Genomic DNA, 22,416 nt, shown 5'->3' on the forward strand with positions numbered 1-22,416 from the left:
ACAGGGTAATTAACAAGAGAAACATAAAGTCAAAACACATTTGAGAGTATTCAAGTATACATACAATGCTTGATATTGCATTTGTTATAATATGACTATGATTCATTTATGTGATGCATAGCTTATTCATGTTTTCCTTAATATTGCAATTGTTATAGTATAAATATGATTTCCTTAATGTGATGTGTAGCTTAGTAATGTTTTTTCTTTATATTCAAATTGTTATAACATTCATTCATATGATGCATCTCTCATTAATGTTTTCCTTTATATACTAAACAATGAGTTATTTTGTATTGGGTGAATTTCATGGAACTGACATGATATTTTATCATTTTCATACCATTATTCAAATGTATTGCATATATACTTGTACACATGACACTGAGCACATTCATATTGATATTATGCTTCTTACTCAGACGAGGATCAGTTTGACCCCATCTGAATTATTATTTTTAGGAAACAAATAAAGATATTGAGGCAATTGTGGTCATCGCTGTGAGCAATGTCATGAGAACATATCTTCTATGGATGTCCTGAGGAACTCTGACATTAAATTCATTAATTGTAATCATTATGACTTGTAATATTTCAAGGCAAGGCTTTAATGCACCTAATGATAGTGAGTTTATGTTATCACCTGTAACCCGCCCAAATGGTTTGACTGAGGGATTAATAAAATATTTCTGTTGTGATTTAAAAAAAAAATTATTCCAAAATTTTTGAGTTAAATATTTAGGGCGTTACACATCCTCTTGCGGCTTTAGGTAGACTTATCTTGCTACAGCATATATTGGTAACTATTCCCTCTCACCTATTGCAAATTCTCAAAATGCCTTCAAGTGTAAAAAAAGAATACAAAAAAGTAGTTAAAATTTTAGTTTGAAGTAGATCTAATGCTAGGAAAGCCCATCATCTTGTCTTGTGGGATATCTTATCTAAAGCACTTAATAATGGTGGTTTGGGTATCAGGGATTTGAGAAAATTGAACCTGGCATTTCAAATCAAATGACTTTGGTCTTTGTGTATGGAGAAGAAAAAGTGGGCTATTGTCATGAAATCCAAATATGGGTTGCAGGGTTGGCCCTGGAGGTGGTCCCTCAACTATAAATGGATATCGAGATTTGGTATTTTGAAGGCATGAAATAAGGCATTGGATATAATCAAAGAGGGGTGCATTATAAAAGTTGGTAATGGGCGGGATACTCTTTTTTGGAAGGACCCTTGGCTTTTGGACTCACCTGTTATGGTGGTCTTTCCTTCTCTTTATCATTTAGCTAGGCATAAAGGTAGCCTGGTTATGAGACATTGGTCGCATCATCGCGGGTGGGTTGCTGTATTATGTGTTAATCCTCCTCCTTAGGTTGCACTAGAATGGTTGTAGCTCGTGGGTCTTCTTGCTCCCATCAAATTGAGCAATGAACCAAATAGTCTCGTAGAGGTGCTCAACTCACATTGGCTCATGCATATGTTTTTATATAAGATCCTATGGTGCAATGGCTCCCAAGGGGTCTTCTGATAAGGGCATCTTTTACATGATGGTTGATACTTTTGAACAAAATTCTCATGGATGAAAACTTGAAGAAAAAAGGCTTTCACCTATCAAGCCAATGCTCACTTTGCCAAGCCGGGGAGGAAAGTACTTTCCACCTTTTTTGGTCATGTCCCTCAGTTCAATTTCTGGTTAATTGTGCATGGGGTGATAAGGTCATACCTTGGGAGCCTAACTCTGACTTGTGTTCCCTAGTGGTGGTGCACAAGATTATGGGCATGGGGTTGAAAATAGGCCTTTATATGGAGCTGTTGGGTTCTGACTATGTGGTTGTGCATATGGTTGGAGAGAAATAGTAGGATTTTTAAGGGATCCCATGTCACTCTTAATTACCTTCTTCTATTCAGCAAGGGCATTATGCTAGAGCAACTTCGAGTAGCATGGCATCAATTATGCATTTAAAGTTGACCAATGCATTCATAGCTAGGCATGAGTTGAAAGAGGTCTTAGGACAGTCCAAGGTTTGTTATTTCCTATTACTGGTGGATTCACCCTCGAGTGAGTGTAAATCTCCACCACTAGATCCTAGAGTCTCACCATTATAAGAAGAATTAAGGGACATCTTCCCTTACGAGCTTTTACCTGGTTTACATAGATTTATATTCAAGTGTGTCATTGCCATATGCACCCCACTATGCGATGAGTCCCATGGAGTATAAGGAACTTCGTAGGCAAGTAGAAGAGTTATTAGAGAAGGGACATGTTAGGGAGAGTCTTAGTCCTGTGTTGTTCATGCATTGTTAGTATCAAAGAAAATGATACTTGGAGGATATGCATTAATAGTCGTATTATTTATAAGATCACTATCAAGTATATGTTTCTCATCCCTAGGCCAGATGACCTGTTAGATCAGTTGATAGGATCAATTTTTTTTATAAGCTAGATTTGAGGAGTGGTTATCATTAGATTAGAGTTAGGCTGAGAGATAAGTGAAAAATTGCGTTCAATACTCGTGATGGTCTATACAAGTGGCTTGTGATGCCCTTTGAGTTATCTAATGCCCATTCTACTTTCATGTGAAGCATGAACCAAATTTTTAGGCCATATATAGGGAGATTTTTGTTAGTTCATTTTGATAACATACTCATTTATAGCAAGAGTGAGCGTGAACATTTACATCATTTGAGGTTAGTCTTTGACATGCTTAGGCGAGAGAAATTCTATGCATCATTTGATAAATGCATGTTCTTATGATATGTCATATCCATGAAGGGTATTTATGTCAACTCTTCTAAGATAGAGTCCATTAGAGATTGGTGAGTGCCAAATTCTATTACAGTTGTTAGGAGTTTTCATGGTTTAACATCATTTTATAGGAGGTTCATACCACATTTCAGTAGCATTGCTACCCCATTGACCGATTGTATAAGGAGAAAAACTTTTCAGTAGAACCCTAAAGCCTAAAAGTCTTTTGAGTTACTGAAAGCTCAATTATGTTCTACTTCTATCATAGATTTACCAAGTTTTGAGCTTGCATTTGAGTTCTCATGTGATGCATCAGGTATACATGTTGTCTTGAGTCAATAAAGCAGATTCACTGTCTACTTTAGTGAGAAACTTATTGTAACCAAATTAAAGTATTATGATAAAGAATTTTACATCATTGTTAGAGCTTTAATGCATTGTAGGCATTACCTTATACATAAGGAATTCATTTTGTACACTGACCATGAAGCATTGAAATACATAAGTGGTCAACATAAATTAAATGCACATAGAGCTAAATGAGTAGAGTATTTGCAAGAATTCAATTTTGTTTTGAATCACAAAGCTAAAAAAGATAATGATTTTTCTTTATTAGATGGATTTTTGTTTAAGAAAAATTTACTTTGCATACCTGATTGTTCCCTTAGATTTAGGCTTATTTTATATTTGAATAATGAATGGCATTTTGGTAAAGATAAAACTATGAAACTTTTCTCTTCAACCTATTTTTGGCCATATATGAGAAAATATATGACTAGATTTGTAGATAAATGTCATACTTGTCACATAGCTATGGGTAGTGTCACAAATGTTGGATTATATTTACTCTTATTCATTCCAGATAAACCATGACAGGATATAACTATGAATTTTGTCTTAGGTTTAGCCAAAACATCACATGGGTTAGATTCTACTTTTATTGTGGTTAATATGTTCACAAAAATGGCTAGGTTTATACTATGTAGAAAAACTATGGATGCTCCATATATATAAGATTTATTTTTCAAAGTAGTCTATAAGTTGCATAGTATTCTTAAAACCATAACTTCAGATAAAGATGTTAAGTTTGTGGGTCATTTTTTGATACAATTATGAAAAAAATTGGGTACCTTATTGCATTTTAGTATTGTTCGTCATCCACAAACTGATGGACAAACAAAAGTTGTGAATAGACCTTTAGGTAACCTATTAAGAGGTTTAGTAGAAGATAAACCTAAGTCATGACTCTACATACTTGCCCAAGTTGATTTTCCTTATAATAAATCTGTTAATAGATCCACTGGTTTTAGTACTTTTGTTATTTTGTATGGATCTAATTTGTATTTACCTGTGGATTTAAAAATAATTTTTGTTGTTGGTCCTATTTTGAATATTGTCTAGGATCATGTTTCCTTTTTGCATGATATTCATAAGCAGCTACATCAGAAGCTGCAAGAAAGCATTGGTAAGTACAAGACTAGTTATGATAAAAAATGTCGAAAGGTAATCTTCAAAATTGGTGATCTTGTTTGGGTTACTTTGACTAAGGAACGAATGTCTAATGACATGCATGGAAAATTAACACACAAGCGTAGTGGTCCTTGTGAAATTACTAATGTTATCAATGATAATTCTTACATGGGTTAAACTGCTAGATCATTTCAAGACTTCTAATGTCTTCAATGTCAAGCATTTGGAAAAGTACCATAGAGGATCACTTGAAGAATACCTGGCTCTAAAAACGAAGCCTTTCAAACTTGGGAGGAGATGATGCAGAGCATCCAAATCATCTCAACATATGTGAGAAGCTATAGGATGATCCATTGTTGACAACCCGATTTGAAAAATCATACCCAAGAAAATGCAAGCCAAATTAAACCCATTTGGGTCCAAACGGATCTCAAGGGTAATTTCATCATTTCACATATTTATTTTATGAGATTTTTGTTTATACATCTCAGAAAATGCATTTTGATAATTGGCTCCACTTTTGTTATTTTTGAAATCACATATAAAAATATTTGTACTTTTATTTTATTTTTATTTTTTGGTAGGAGCTGAATCTTACATATCCAAATAATTCTAGTATCCAGTAAGATTTCTTTTGTGGTACTAGAGAGTATAGTGGGTTTATTGGCTAGTTTTTTATTTTGATATAGATTTGGATGTAATTTTTTTTTATGAAGACACACATGCCATGTAAATGATGATGATTGGGTCTAGAATGAGGTGGTCATTTAAGTGACCATCTATGAGCTGACCACCTCATCTCAAGTCCATTGGCCAGCCAAGAGAAGTAAGAGACATAATTCAAATATTGATATCTCATTGGCCTCTTAAAAGGTGACCTCCCAAAAGCCCAATAAGAGCCAAGTGTTGTCATTACTCTCCCGTCGTTCACCCGGAGAAAGGTACGCTCGCTCCCGACGTTCGCCCGGAGAAAGGCAGGGGGTCGACCCCCTGCCTGTTCCGGCAGGGGGTTAACCCCTTGCCGAAAAGGCAGGGTGTTAACCCCCTACCGGAACAGGCATGGGGTCGACCTCTGTTCCGGCAAGGGGTTGAAAAGGCAGGGTGTTAACCCCTTGCCGGAAAGGCAGGGGGTTAACCCCCTATGTTCCGGAAGGGGGTCGACCCTTTGCCGGAACATGCAGGGGGTCGACCCCCTGCTATTCCGGCAGGGGGTCGACTCCCCTGCCGAAACGCAGGGGTCAACCCCCTGCGGTTTTCGTCAGGGGGTCGACCCCCTGTGTTCCTGTAGGGGGTCGACCCCCTGCGGTTTCGGTAGGTCATTGGGTACTGGGCTTCTCAAGGCCTATACAAAATGTTTTATTTTGCCTCGTTTTTTTTTTTATGGTGACTTCATTTTAAAATATTGTTTTTTGCAGATTTCTCAACGGAACCTGCTTGTACTCAGCCACCCGTGGTAAGTAAGTGAAAAAAACAATGCAAATCGGGTAAATACCCGTGGTGAGTAAGTGATGCAAGCGTATCACATGTTATTTAATTTATTAGATGTAACACTTTATTTTTCACACATTCACTTAGTTGTTGATATTTAGGGTTGCTTTGTTGGAGTTCGAAGATCATGCTAAGCATGATTTTAATGTATGAATATGGAAGTGTTCTTATTTTTGGAGTACGGAGTCCATGCTAGGCATGGTAGTAGTTAGTGGAATATTGAAGCGTGTTTGCTGCAGGTACATGTTCGCCATTTGTTTGATATGAATGATTACGATGTATTGCAATGTTTGATGTAATTGTATTCATGCTTGCATGTAGTTACTTTCAATTTAATGTGTTTTCTATGTAAAATTGTATAATAAAAGCATGCTTCAAATGATTGTATCGTGTCATTAATAGTTTGCACATGAAAATATTAAGTTATCAATGCATGTATCATAATTCTTGTTATTGTATGACATCATATAGTGCATGATAAATTTGATATTTTTTTCATCATAGCATTCTGATGGTTCTCTTTTAATTCGTTAGGTTATTATTCGTAACATCATAAGAAAATGACTGCAAACCGTGAATGAATGTACCGTAGGATAGTGGACAATGAGTTATCGCATGAATATATGGATGATGTTGAAAGTTTTATTGAATTTGCAATGACAAGTGTCAGTACAGTGGATCCCACAGGTCGGATTAGGTATCCCTGCATGATTTGTAAGAATAATCGATTTGTAGAACCTCATGGAGTTAGACATCACCTATACAGGAAGGGGTTTGTGAGTGATTATCAGAACTGAACGTTTCATGGAGAAGAATTTAGAAACAATTTTGATGCACGTGTGAATGTGGTGCACGATAATCCATATATGGATTTGATATTTGATGTCGCAGAAATAGAACTGGGTTCTGCTATGAGTTCTAGTGATGTAAGAACTGTCGTAGATGAAGAATCACCAAATGATGCAGCTAGTAGATTTTATGATTTACTTAGAGATGCTGATGAGCCACTTTGGAACGGTTGCGAGAGTCACACTATCTTGTCTGCAGTTCTTCAACTAATGAATTTGAAGTCCGAGTATAATTTGAGTCAATCATGTTTTAACCGTTTGTGCATGATTGTGAAGAGTATGTTGCCCAAAGATGAGAAATTGCCACAAAATTTCTATCGTGCGAAAGTTATGGTCAACGCTCTAGGTATGAGTTACAAAAAGATTGATGCTTGTCCAAATCACTGCATGTTGTATTTCAAGGAGCAGGAAAACAACATATCATGCCCGTCATGTGGGCATCCTCGGTTCAAGCGAAAGACAAGAGGCAATGACAGCACGAAATCAAGGGAAGTTTCATACAAGTCGCTGCGCTACTTTCCTATCACTTCTAGATTGCAGCGATTGTATATGTCTTCAAGGACAACTAAATACATGAGATGGCATGCAAATAAAGTTCGACACGATGAAAACAAAATCACACATCCTGTTGACGCTGAAGCTTGGAAGCACTTTGATCGTACTCATCAGAACTTCGCAATGGAAGTGCAAAATGTTAGACTCGGTCTATGTACAGATGGATTTAATCCATTTGGGGGTAGATCAACTCCATACTCATGCTGACCAGTATTTGTAACTCCATACAACCTTCCACCAAGCTTATGTATGAAACACTCAAATCTTTTCTTGTCTCTGTTGATCCCTGGTCCGACCTCACCTGGCCAAAATCTTGATGTATATTTAAAGCCATTGATTGATGAACTAAAAGTACTGTGGGATAATGGTGTTACCACGTATGATGGCCACAAAAAAAAAAATTTCAACATAAAGGCCGTTGTTCTATGGACAATCAGTGACTTCCCTACATATGGTATGCTATCTGGTTGGAGCACACATGGAAGGTTGGCATGTCCGTACTGCATGGAGGATTCCAAAGCTTTTAGATTGACGCATGGAAGGAAGCCTTGCTGGTTTGAGTGCCATCGTCGATTTCTACCCAGCGACCATCCGTTTCGACGACAAAAGAATGCGTTTAAAGCAGACACAACTGAAATGGAAGGTTCATCCACAAGATTGTCTGGCATAGAGATTCTAAGAAGATTGCGATACTTTCGAGATGTATTAACAAATGCCCGCAGTCCTACACCCTTCTGTGGATTTGAGAAGGATCACAATTGGACGAAGAAATGTATTTTTTTTGAACTACCGTATTGGCTGACCCTATTGATACAACATAATTTAAATGTGATGCATGTGAAGAAAAATGTGTTTGATAATGTGTTCAATACAGTAATGAATGTTAAAGGGAAAACGAAGGATAATCCGAAGGCCCGTATGGATTTAAAAGTAATATATAAAAGACCAGAATTGGAACTCAAAGAGTATAATGAAAAAGTACTGAAACCAAAGACAATGTACGTGCTTGGACCTGATCAAATAAAACATGTATGTCAATGGTTGAGACAATTGAGATTTCCAGATGGATATGTCTCTAACATTGCTCGAGCTGTGAAGATTGACGATGGACAGTTATATGGGTTGAAGAGCCATGATTGTCATATCTTTATGCAACGATTGATACCCCTAGCATTTCATGATATCTTAGACAAACCTATATGGGGGGTATTGTCTGAGTTGAGTGGATTTTTCAGAACATTGTACGCATCAGAGGTCGTAGTATCAGATGTAAAGAATCGCGAGGACTCTGTCATCACCACTGTTTGTCTGCTAGAAAAGATATTTCCGCCAACATTTTTTGATGTTACAGAACATTTGATCATACATTTGCCATATGAACTAAGGGTTGGTGGCCCTGTGCAATATTGATGGATGTACCCATTTAAAAGGTATATGTTTTTTTATATTTATCTCTTTAATGTCAGATATTTAAAGTTTGAAATGTATATTTTTGCTAGATGCATGCTCGACCTCAAAAAAAAGGTTCGTAATAAAGCAAGAGTAGAAGGCTCTATTTGTGAGGCATATACTTTAGAAGAGATTTCAAATTTCTCATCTATGTACTTCGAACCTCATATTTCAACACGTTACACATGCCCGCCCCGTACCGATGATGGAGAACAAGTAACTGTAGCTGACAAACTGTCGATATTTCAACCACTTGGGCATGCATTTGGTAGTTGCCGATCAAGGCTCTTGACAGATCGAGAGCAAGACGCAATACATATCTATATTCTTTTTAATTGCTCAGCGATCGACCCATACATCGAGTAAGTATATGTAGACGCAACACAATTATAAATCTTTTTATGTTCTATACGTGGATACATGGCTCAATAATATAAGTATTTGTGGTTTGCAGACGATTTGATCTGGAGTTGCAAAGAGAAGTTTCACATCTCACTGATGCAGAAGTACAAAAAGAACGTGAAACTATGTTTGTGGAGTGGTTGAAACAGTTGGTAAAAAAGCTAACATAAATTTTGTACTTGTAAACAACACTAAGTTACTTAATTGGTCATGATCACAATCATTGTTTATGTCTGTGCGTAGGTCCGCCATGGTGATGTTAAAGATCAAGGAATATGTGATTTAGAAAATGGTCTGACCAAAGTTGTGCAATGCTACAACGGGTACATCGTAAATGGCTATCGATTTCATACAAAAGATTATGGTATAAACAAATCAACGATGAATAGTGGCGCATGTGTCAAGGGTAGCAGCTACGGTGAAAATGAACATGATTACTACGATGTTATAGAGAAAATAATGGAGTTGACTTACTTAGGCATAAATAACATGGTAACTTTATTCAAGTGTCACTGGTTTGATCCAACTGCAACAAGACTCGACAAAGCTTCAGGCATTGTGGAGGTGAATCATAAATCTAGGTTTGGAACATATGAACCATTCATATTAGCCTCGCAAGCTCAACAAGTTTATTATACTTCATATTCAAGTATAAAAAAGTCAGATAGAAATGAATGGTGGGCAGTTTGCAAGGTGAAGTCCAAACTATACCCTGAGTATGATCAGTTACAGGAATATAAGTTAGCTGAAGACAGCGATTACTATCAATCAGATGATATCTATGACTTCGCTTATGGTCACAATGTTGCACATGATATGCATGTCATATCTCCATTGGCCGATGAAATATTCATAGAAGAATGTGATCCAAATGATATACCAAGTGGATGGGTAAATAATGAAGAAGAAAAAGAAGAAGAAGAAAAAGAACAAAAAGAAGAAAAAGAAGAAAAAGAAGAAAAAGAAAAAAAAGAAGAAAAAGAAGAAGAAGAAGAAGAAGAAGAAGAAAGTCAAATAAGTGACGAGGAAGAATTCTCAAGCTAGTGAGCAAAATCTTGTAATACAAACCTCTATTTAAATGCATTGCAATACTTGATGTGAATGATTTGAATTATTTGAATGTATTGTAATACTTGATGCGAATGAATGAGTTATATTGCAATACTTGATGTGAATGATTTGAATTATTTGAATGTATTGTAATACTTGATACGAATGATTTGAATGCATTGCAATGAATGATGTGAATGATTTAAATTATTTGAATGTATTGTAATACTTGATGCGAATGAATGAGTTCTATTACAATACGTGATGTGAGTGATTTGAATTATTTGAATATATTGTAATACTTGATACGAATGATTTGAATGCATTGCAATGAATGATGTGAATGATTTGAATTATTTGAATGTATTGTAATACTTGATGCGAATGAATGAGTTGTATTGCAATACTTGATGTGAATGATTTGAATTATTTGAATGTATTGTAATACTTGATACGAATGATTTGAATGCATTGTAATACTTAATGTGAATGATTTGAATTATTTTTATGCATTGCAATACTTGAAGTGAATGATTTGAATTATTTGAATGCATTGTAATACTTGATGAGAATGATTTGAATGCAATGCAATGAATGATGTGAATGATTTGAATTATTTGAATGCATTGTAATACTTGATGCGAATGAATGAGTTGTATTGCAATACTTGATGCGAATGATTTGAATTATTTGAATGTATTATAATACTTGATACGAATGATTTGAATGCATTGCAATACTTAATGTGAATGATTTGAATTATTTTAATGCATTGCAATACTTGATGTGAATGATTTGAATTATTTGAATGCATTGTAATACTTGATGCGAATGATTTGAATGCATTGAAATGCTTGATGTGAATGATTTGAATGCATTGCAGTACCTGATATGAATGATTTGAATGCATTGTAATACTTGTTGCGAATCATTTGAATGTATTGCAATACTTGATGCGAATGATTTGAATTATTGTAATACTTGATGCAAATGACTTGAATGTATTGTAATACTTGATGTGAATTATTTGAATGTATTGTATGACATATGTTATTTGTTAGAATATGGTTCGTGGAGGTTACAGTGGTCGCTCATCCAGTAGTAGCCAGGCCCAACCTTCATCTAAACGGGCTCCTATGATAGGTATATCATTTAACTAATTGGATGCTTGATTAGTTCAAATGCGCATTCTGAGAATTTCTAACATAGTTTTTTACAGATGATGTTTCGCTTGTACACGACCCACCTACACCAGTTGAACACACAAGTCAGGAGCCAACACAAGAAGCAAGGTCTTTTCAGTCTGGCACAAGAAGACTCATTCGAATAGTGTATATCGATAATCGGCCGTAAGTATTTCGTTTTCAATTATTGCATATCTTATAAATATTTTATATTGATATTTACTGTGTACCAATTCATGTGCAACACGAGGTTTGAGCCACAAGAAGTAGTACGCGAGATTAAGAATTCACTTCTTCAACATCTACCAGGACTGGTTGCTCAATGGAAAGAGTATCCAAAGAAGGTGTTAGACAAATTATGGTCCTCATTCACGGTATACAGTTGTTTCTCATAGTTAATGTGTTTCATATTTAATTTTTTTTAGTCATGTCTACTAACTTTCTGAAAATCTTTGTAGACTTCAAATTGCTTCGCAACTACGGTGGAAGAAAATGATGCAAGGAAGGTGTGGCAGAAGGTGCCTGTCAATCGATTTGCAGACATGCTGCACAATATGAAGACTGCAGCAAAAAAAGCATCTGGCGGAATAGATAATCCACTACAGTGGAAGGGCCATGGCCCTATTACTATCAGGAGAGATTATTGGGATGAAATGTGCGATAAGTGGGCGGGAGATGCATTTCAAAATTGCTCTGTGAAGGCTGCACAAAATTGAGCAAAAATGCCTGAAGCCCATCTACACACAGGTGGATCTAAGACATTTGGGAGCCACCTGAAGAAAATGGTAACTCATTAATATATAATATTAATTTTATAAGTATTGTTGCAAACTTGTTAACTAAATCGTTTATCATTTAACTTCGCAGGAAGCAGAAAAAGGAGGCATTGTACCATATAAGGATGTATTTGTTGAAACACATAAACGAAAGACCACGGGAGACTTCGTATTAGAGTAGGCGAGAACGACAACGATATGTCTTTTTTCTATTAATAATCATTACAATATGCAAGTTATCATTAATTATTAATGCATACTTTAAACATTATTTTGTAGGAGGCATATGAGCAACAGATGGTAGAGCGATATGGCGATGACGCTACTCAGCATTCATCATTTGATCCTGCAGCATGGGTGACTGCAGTAGGTGAACCCAAAAAAGGTCGCGTGTTCGGGTTTGGGAGTAATATGAATACTTCACCTGTTATTGCTTCTTCCAGTTACGGCTCACAGACTTCTTCCGCCGACATAAGCTCCAAGCAGCAGACTATTCTTTCCGGTGAAGATGTACGCCAGATCGTTAAGGACACACTGCGTGACTACTTCCATGAAACCGTCGCCGACGTTCTCCGAGATGAGTTCAACAGTTTTTTGTTGAACAGGGGATCTTCGATTGCAGGTCCCTCTCAGGTATAATCACATATTCAGTTTTTTTGACTGCCTTAGAACACATATGAGCATAATCGAATCACATATATAACTTTTTGCCTGCCTTAGAGTACATATGAGCATGATAGAATCACATATAGAGTTTTTTGCTTGCCTTAGAGCACAGATGAGCATGCTATAGTCACATATAAAGTTTTTGCCTGCCTTAGAGCACATATGAGCATGATAGAATCACATATAAAGTTTTTTTGACTGCCTTAGAACACATATGAGCATGCTATAATCACATATTCAGTTTTTTGACTGCCTTAGAACACATATGAGCATGTTATAATCACATATTCAGTTTTTTGACTACCTTAAAACACATATGAGCATGCCAAAATCACATATAGAGTTTTTTTACTGCCTTAGAACATATATCATTCATGATAAAATCACATATAAAGTTTTTTGCTTTGCCTGCCTTAGAGCACATATGAGCATGATAGAATCACATATAGAGTTTTTCTGACTGCCTTAGAACACATATGAGTATGCTATAATCACATATTCAATTTTTGACTGCCTTAGCACACATATAAGCACGATTGAATCACATATATAGCTTTTTGCCTGCCTTAGAGCACATATGAGCATGGTAGAATCACATATAGAGTTTTTCTAGCTGCCTTAGAACACATATGAGCATGATATAATCACATATAAAGTTTTTTTACTGCCTTAAAACACATATCATTCATAATAGAATCACATATAGAGTTTTTTGCCTGCCTTAGAGCACATATGAGCATGATAGAATCACATATAGAGTTTTTCTGACTGCCTTAGAACACATATGAGCATGCTATAATCACATATTCAATTTTTTGACTACCTTAGCACACATATGAGCACGATCAAATTACATATATAGATTTTTGCCTGCCTTAGAGCATATATGAGCATGGTAGAATCACATATAGAGTTTTTCTAGCTACCTTAGAACACATATGAGCATGATATAATCACATATAAAGTTTTTTTACTGCCTTAAAACACATATCATTCATGATAGAATCACATATAGAGTTTTTTGCCTGCCTTATAGCACATATGAGCATGATAGAATCACATATAAAGTTTTTTTACTGCCTTAGAACACATATGAGCATATGATAGAATCACATATAGTGTATAATTTATTTCATTATATTTTGTTTATCAATATTGATTGTTCTTTTCTTGTGTAGGCTGCTAGCGATAATCAGCGTAGTGGAGCTGTAAGGACAGATCAAGGCAATGAACAAGAAGACGCACAAAATCTTGGCGATGATTAGAGAACTGTGTTGAAGAAGTTCTATTTTTTTTTTTCGAAATTGTAATTGTTGAATTGTAAATAATTAAACTTGTTACTTTTAAGGTGGAACGATTAATTGTTGTAGATTCCTTTTATATGAAATTTTATGTGTACTTTGTTTTTTATTTACAGGAAATATAAATTGTATAAGAAATATAAATTGTACCGTTCTCAATATTTAATTTTCAAATGATTTTTTTTTTTTCGTGTTTGCGACGGATTTTTCCGTCTCTATACATAAAAATCTAGCGACGGCTTAGCGCCAAGCCGAGGTCGCTGCTTAGTAATGGCGGATTGGCGACGAAATACGTCGTTCGTTATTCCGTTGCAATTAGCGACAGAATAAATCCGTCGCTAGTTAGCGTCGAAAAATTTGCGACGTAAGCTTTCCGTCGCCTCGTCGTCGCTAATCCGTCGCTAAGCCGGTTAGTGACGGAATGTGGTCGTCGCTAATCCACTGTTTTGTTGTGGTGAGTGCTGCCGAAGAAATGATCTTGAGTTTGTTGAATGTATGTTTGACGTGAAATATAAAATCAGTTTGATTGAATAGTTGTAGTTCGTTTAAGCTTCTTAATCGTGTGTAACTGTTTGAGATTCACAAAGACAACTTATCTTCTAAAATAACTTTTCTGAACTTGATTATTGGATGTGTTTATAATTTGGAAAATTGTTACAATAAAGAGACAAAACGCTGGTGACGTTTTGCCTACCAGCGTTTTGCCTCTGATCCACTGTACTCGTTAGTAGCACCACCGGTTGTGTTGCCAATGATCCTGCCATTGATCTACTACATCCAATCATAGCATAGCTCATTAGGTTGGGTCTGCACTGACGTCCCGCTGAGTGACGTCAGTTGGTGGAGTCGTTGAACGGCCACCTTGGCCGCTAACGAACTGATTAGTTCGGAGTCTCCGTTAGGTGAGTTCTGACACAATTTGAATACGTGGGTCAACATCTTTTTGAAATTGGTTGGTGTTAATGAAATTTGATCTGAAATACTTGCATGTTGCTAGGTATTTTCTGAGGACATTGTACCCGACCAAACTGCACGCATCAAGTGTTCGTTGTCCACTGTGTGTTGTTTACTTGTTGCTGCCGTATTGTTGATCATTATTGTCATTGAGCATATAATATTCAGTGAGTGAAATTGAAGTGCATTTTATTTTTGATTCTTGGCATTTGGTGCAAGTTGGAGAATATAGTTCTGAGTGTTTTGCCGCAGGTGGCATCATATATATATATATATGTTATTGAGTGAACTGCATATACTTGATTTGATTTTTACCCACCCATCAAATATGAACTTGTTTTTCAATTAAGCAAAACCAAATTTTTTCAAATAAAATTGCTCTGAAACCATGTACAAGTTTTAAATCATAAAGAACATAGTTGACCTTGCACACAAAATCAGGGTGATTTTTGTTTTCAAAACCTAGTGGTTGAATCATATATCCAACTGATGAATAGGCCCAAACAAACTGCAATAGATAAAATCATTCTAAGTGAAGTGGGTTTAAGGACAAGACTAAAGGTTTCAAATTAGTCAACCCCTTCATGTTGACTATAACCCTTTGCAATTAAGAAACCTTTATAACTTGCAGTTGCTTTTTGATCTTATAGATCTATTTGTATGCAACTAAATTACAGGTCTTGTTTAGAGGAACTAGGGTTCATGTTTGACTTTTGTATCAGGCCTTCATTTCTTCTTCCATTCCTTGATGTCATTTGTGATCAATCATGGCATTTTTATTTTTCTTGACTAAATTCACTGAGGAGGACTATGTTTATAGGATATTTGGATCAAAAAAAAAGTCTTGGTCTTAAGGTGCCAACTTGAGATCTTGTGACCATATGATGGGTCCTAAGGGAGTTTTGGTTGGAGAGATCAACAATGAGGTTCAGACTAGATGATGATGAGCAGGCTGAGGGACTAAGCTCATTAGATTGACTAGGCTATTGGGGAAGAAATTTCATGTTCAGGAGAGATCGACGACTTATTTTCAGATTCATAATCTATGGGATGTAAGATTCATTTTTATATTCTTGTGAGAGGGACGGTTCATGAGTAGACCCATGGTTTTGGATAAGAATTGGATTAATGGGCCAACTTTTTATAGTTATGGGTAGAGTGGGACAACTATGTTGATTGGTCCTTTGGCTTTGGATCCAATTCACAACTTCCTGATATGTGACAGGCTCTATTTGACTGTCATAGAGAACATTCCTTCATCGAAAATAATATGCCTCTTTGCGACAGTTTTCTTGGATATGGGATGATAGCATATGTATCCCTTGTAATTAGACCCATATCCTATAAAGATGCATGGTTTGAATCTCAATACAAGTTTGGACTTGATATATGGGATCAAATGTGGAAAACATGTGCACTAATTTTTTTTTACGTGCTCGTACCCAGGAACTCTTTTGAGAAGTTTCTATGTAGATTTATGACAAAGATTAAAATTAGAAAACCGATTTATAAGGCAAATTGTCATTCTAAAAGCATCCACCCAAAAGTTTTGATCCAAGGAAGCATGAACAAGTAATGTCAAATTCATTTTAACCACGTGCCTATGTTTTTGTTCCATTGCACCTTTTTGTTCGGGTGTCTGTGGGCAAGACAACCAACGTTCCCATTCAAGAATTTTGTAAAATCAGCACTAACAAACTCTCCACCCCCCGTTGCTATGGAAAATCTTATTCTATCTACATATTTGCTTCTCGATAATATTTTTGAAATTTACAAAGCATAACAAGGCATTAGATTTCTTGACCAATGGAAACGACCAATTTTTTTTAAAAAACATTAACCAATAGTAAATAAAACATGTACCCTTCTTGAGATGGTATAGATGTTGGTCCTCAAATATCAACATGGACAAATTCTAAGGGGACCTTAGCAATAAACTCGGCCTTCTTGCTTATGGATTTTGCATACAACACAATTAGAACATATGCAATATAGACTTGTTTTTCTCAAATTGTTCTAAAACTTTAAGGCTAGGATAACCTAGTCGACAATGTCAGGTCTTAGTAGAGGTTAGAGGTTTTGAATTGATTATTATCAACATGAGCAAAACAAGCTTCAAGAGTGAGGTTCACTTTACCATGTTGTCGAGCCGGCCATGGGTACCAGCCTCCCTTAATTGGTCATCTTAGGAGAGTAGTCTCGCTCCATAAATCCTTCACACAAAACCCATTTGAATTGAATTAAAAGAAGCAATGGTTATTTCCTGAGAACTTATTGTAACGCCCCAAAATTTCCAACTTAAAAAAAAAAATTTACCCCCATTTTTTTTTTTGAAATAGCACAACAGAAATAGTTTAGGTTTGAAAAGTCAGACAATTCTGACGGGTTGCAGTAATGAATTATGTATTTCAATTAGAGATTCATTACATATCCAAAGGAAGAAAATATCATTCCATGCATTGCAAATAGTTTAAAGGTTATACATCTTCAAGCGTTTAATAAAATATTTTATTAAAATGAGACACTTGACAGTTGGTTCTTAGATCGAGAACGTAGTTAGGGTAGGTTGGATCAAGTTCTTGTCACACACCAATCTCTCGCATCGTATCATTGTTTTTCACCTGCACCCCATGAAATGGGGTCAAAACTCTTGTAAGCCGGTAAGCGAACTTAAGCATCATGCATTATGATAAGTAATAAAAAACATCTATTATAATTTCAGTTATGCAATATTAACATGATCAACATTCTCATATATGTAATTACATATTCACGATCTCAATAACAACACAAATAACATGATCATAATAATGAAATAATAGTAAAAATAACATGATCATAATCTCAAATAAATCACAACTAACTATGTTAGTAAGTTAGCAAGGTTAGTATTATGTTTCGATAATCTACTCCTCTAGGTACGCAGAGGTATTTGTCATCGTATCAGCTAGAGTATATTACAATGTTCATTATAAAAATTGTATATTTATCGTAGAACCTATTGACCGGATCCTAATCCAAGCTGTGATCTTCAAAGGACCGAAAAATGTTCGGTGCATGGGTACATTCAGATTGCAATCCCTATCGCTACAGCAACTAAGGCCTACTATGTTGTCCAATGACTTGAACCTCTCTGACTCTGAGTGACAGAGGTCTAAAGATGCCTCACTCTTTATTTTTCAAGTCGGTATAACATGTAGCTTAAACCTACATGCGATATTTGTCACTCAGAGTTGCACTATTCATCCTCTCTTAGGTGAACCAATGTTTGAATGGGTGATGTGGGTGGCTCCATCTTCATTATAGATAATTTAGTGGGCATGCTCTTGCATCTTACAAGGTGATAAGTTTCAATAGCCCCCATGTCATGACAAGGTCTTGCCTAACCCAAATCATGTGCTTCTCAAACAAGCACTATGCCAGTGAAGGCGAATAACTATGATCTTAAAGTATGATTGTTAGTATATGTAGTGAGACTTCCTCTCATGATGTGGGGTTGCACCCCACCCAAGCTCTCATTAGAGCACTAATGTCATCTGCAGTTAGTTCATACCACACATAAATCAAGGGATGTTCATCATGCCTCAATGTACCAAGTCATAGCATAACAATTCAGTTACAAATAGATGTACTACTTTCAAGTACTATGTATATCATTTTATGAAGGCACCATAACCAATTAGAGGCAATTTATATGAAAACATGAACATTGTAATCACTAGCTTTTATGTAACATATGCTACTTGTGTATATACATGTCATGTGCATTTTCTTTTTCACCTAACCTTTTCATTTCATAGGCAATTTAGCATACTATCAGATAAGTGTTATCATGTGTCACTTGGCCTATGTATAGACATTATGACTCAATGTACCGATGTCAAGCATAAGTATATTATTCTATGTCAATGTGCATTTGTAATATTCATGAGCATATATGTGATTCCCGTGAGTGTTTGGCAAATCTCATGGGCATATTTATCACAATGTCGCCTAGTTTTTGTCATAAGCTTTGTAGAGGATTGGTCATGCATCCTTCACATGCATAGACCCACAAATTATTTCAATTTGCATTATTTCAAGTCAAAGTATATACTTTTCTAGCCTCTCTATTGGCAGCAACATTGTGCACTTGTTGGAATCACATAAATGTTTGATTTTTGGAATCATGCTCTATTGATTTAGTCACGCCGAATTATGTATCAAATAGAAATTCTCCTTTTTTGTATTCGTATAAATCTTTGAACACTTTATTTCGAAAGCATGTGAGCATCTATAGATGCTATTCCAAAGTTTTGTGAGACTCAAGGTTTCACAAAGTAATTCCTCGTATAAGGCATTTGATATTTTTCTCAAAATTGAATTTGGTTTCTTTCTTTCCTCCTTTTATCTTTTTCTTTTTTCTTCTTTCTTTTTTCTTTGTTCTGATTTTCTTCAAAAAAACCAACTGGCTACTGGGTTGTCCAGTCAACACTAGGCTGAGCTAGGACAAACAACCATGCTTTGAACCATGGCTGGACCGAACCACTCGGTCCAGCTGGTTTAGGCCAGCTCAGCGCAGACCAGACAAACCTGTTTCGGTTGGGCTGTGCGGACCCATATTATTCAGGTCTGAACCGAATTTGGTTCAGATATGAATGGTCTGTTTGTTGTAGACCTGGTCTGGACCATGCTGAGTCCGGACTGGGTTTGTCCATCTTATGTATGCGAATTTGAGTTTTTTCCAAAACCGTCCAAGCATTTTTGAAAACCCATTGGCAGTTTTACGTTTTCAAAGACAAGAATCCTAAACAAGCTTGTGATCAGTATAATGAATATGCATTTCATCTTTTGAAACCCTTCGGTTTCAATTTGCTTTTCATCAAAAGATTTAGGAATTCGAATAGCTATTTTTTTAAAAAAAAATCACTTTCCACTTTGAGGATTATATTCATATGAATTTTTAAATCTATTTTCCATTGAATGAACCATATCACAATCACACGGATTTTTTAAAAAGCATTTCTCTTTTCTTGAATTACTAACATTTTCAAGAAGGCATTCTAATTTGTGAATCTTATCCTATTCACATTAATCTTCAAGAAAGCAAATCTCCTTTAGTGAATTTCCTCACATTCATATAGGTATTTTGATAGACCAAATGCTAATTAAGGAGCCTTATCTCATTCACACAAATTTCTCAAAACATCAAATTCCAATTTGTGAATCCTTTTATTTTGATATGAATTTTCAACAATGCAATTTCCCCTTTGTAAATTCCATCACATTCATACTAATTTTGAGAACCCAATTCTAATTTTCATATTCACACAAATTATTTTCAAGAAAACATTTCTTATATGTGAATAGCATCATCTTTGCACGAATTTTCATGAAATCAAGTTTCAATTCCCACATTCACATGGATTTCCAAGAATCACTTCAATTTAGGTAGCATAATGATATCTCAAGAGAAGGCTATGGTGAACGTTTCAACCTGACTGGGTTTCTTATGATGAAAGATTTGCAATATCTTCTTTTGATTTAAGAGATGCTCATAGATTTCAACAAAGATTGGTAAACTCTTGTGAGTGCACACGTTGTAATAAAACTCTCATAATTTCTCGTAAAGTCATTCAAACTATAATAAATAAGATTTTCATCCAAAATTGGTTCATTTATCACACAAAGAATCTACTAATGGTTTAAGTACTTTACCATGCTTTTGTCCTTTCTGATGTTTTGGAGATCTTCAATTGAGGGATCCTGAGGCTTGACTATGAAGCGTAGGTGCATTCCAACATGACCCAAACATCATACACGGTGGATATGTGAATGATCTGCCCCACAATTAGTTTTGTCATCATGGCCTTGATCCAACTTAAAGCAAGTTGGTCAGCTCTTTTTCATACTTTGTATTTGGCTTCATATCTTTTCTTTCTTTGATGAATTGACTTGGGGTAGGAAATGATCTGTCTACATACTTAATGAGATCTTGAGAAAATGTTTTGGATTCTATATACTATGACCACAATATATAATTGTGTGGATCAAGTTTGATTGACACCAATGATGAAAATGTGTTTTATTAAACAATAGGGTTCAACATGAGGTAAGAGAGACTAGACATAAATGATGATGAATTGGAAACTATGAATGTAATAAGAATAAACATAGGAGATGACACAAACAAAAGATCAATGTGTCTATAGGCTCCGATACCATGAAAAGGAAGCAAACACACACAAGAACATCACTCAATTAACGTAGTTTGGTTAGGAGTGACATACATCCATGAACAAAAGCTCTCTCTATCTCACTCTTCACGTTGAACATGTAATGTTGGGTGACTTGGTCAGCATGACTGTGTTATCATCGCAAAATTTTACTTTTGCAAGTCAACTGACCTTTGAAATTTTTTTGAAAATAACTCACCTCCGTTTTAAAAATATGAGAAAATTGAGAGATTGGGACTCGCCTGTCAGTATGAGGTTCAACTATTTCTGACGTCATAACTAGGGGTAATCGAACCAAAGATCAATCCTGTGCTTTTGCTTTGCTCAACTGTCTAAATCGTTATTCTATTCTTAAATGCACAAAAAATCAAGCATGTGCTATGAACTTTGGAAAATTTTGATTGAAAACATGATGTATGCTTCAAATATTTGAAATTTGTTGGAAAAAGGAGATGATTGGAAAATCATTTTTTATACTTAGAAAAAACTTTTGAAGAAAAGGAAACTTGGAAAATCATGAATTTGGACTTAGAAAATTATTTAAAAAAGGGAAAAACCTTGAAAATTGATTTTAAGGAAATCCCAGGTAACTTTGAGAAAATCAATTTTAAGGAGATTGAGTTTTTGAAATTGATCAAAAGGATGGGTGTGTGCCCCGTGAACTTATTTCATAATGAAATCTAAGTCTAGATAAAGGATGGATGCAGTTTGTGAAAATATTTTCTGAAGAATTTGAGAAAATCATTGGTAAAAGAATTTTGTGCCCTATAGAATTTATATGAAATAAATTCGCTATATATCCTTGACTATGACCATAAATATATATTGAATATATCTCAGTTGATTCTAAAAGAGAAAATATTTGAAAAACTTTTGAAAATATGCAATGATTTCTAAAGATATCTTAAGAGTGTAGGTTGTTTGTAACTTAAAAGAAGATGATAAATCTGAGTTTTGTTCATATTTTGACTATGGTCACAAATAGGAATTTTACTAAGTTTATTAACTTCTTAGAAGAAGGTGCACATGTCATTCATGTTGACTATTGTGGATTTAAAATATGTGCGTGAATGATAAAAAAAATAGCAGTGATATATCAAAATTAAACTATATGCAAATGCAGCCTAAGCTAAGCTGAAAAGGAAATTCTCTTATTCCAATATTACAATTTACATCAATAATAAATTGAAGAAAGAAAAAGGGAAATAAAGAAAAATATAATCTTGAGTTTTTCTACAAAATTAGCAAACTTGTTTGTAGACAAATGTCAGCTTTTTAGGATTTATCCAACAATATCTGAAATTGAGGAATTTATCCA

This window comes from Nuphar pumila, chromosome 7 (genome assembly GCF_984573655.1).
Source record: "Nuphar pumila chromosome 7, dmNupPumi1.hap1.1, whole genome shotgun sequence".
NCBI classification, from domain to species: domain Eukaryota; kingdom Viridiplantae; phylum Streptophyta; class Magnoliopsida; order Nymphaeales; family Nymphaeaceae; genus Nuphar; species Nuphar pumila.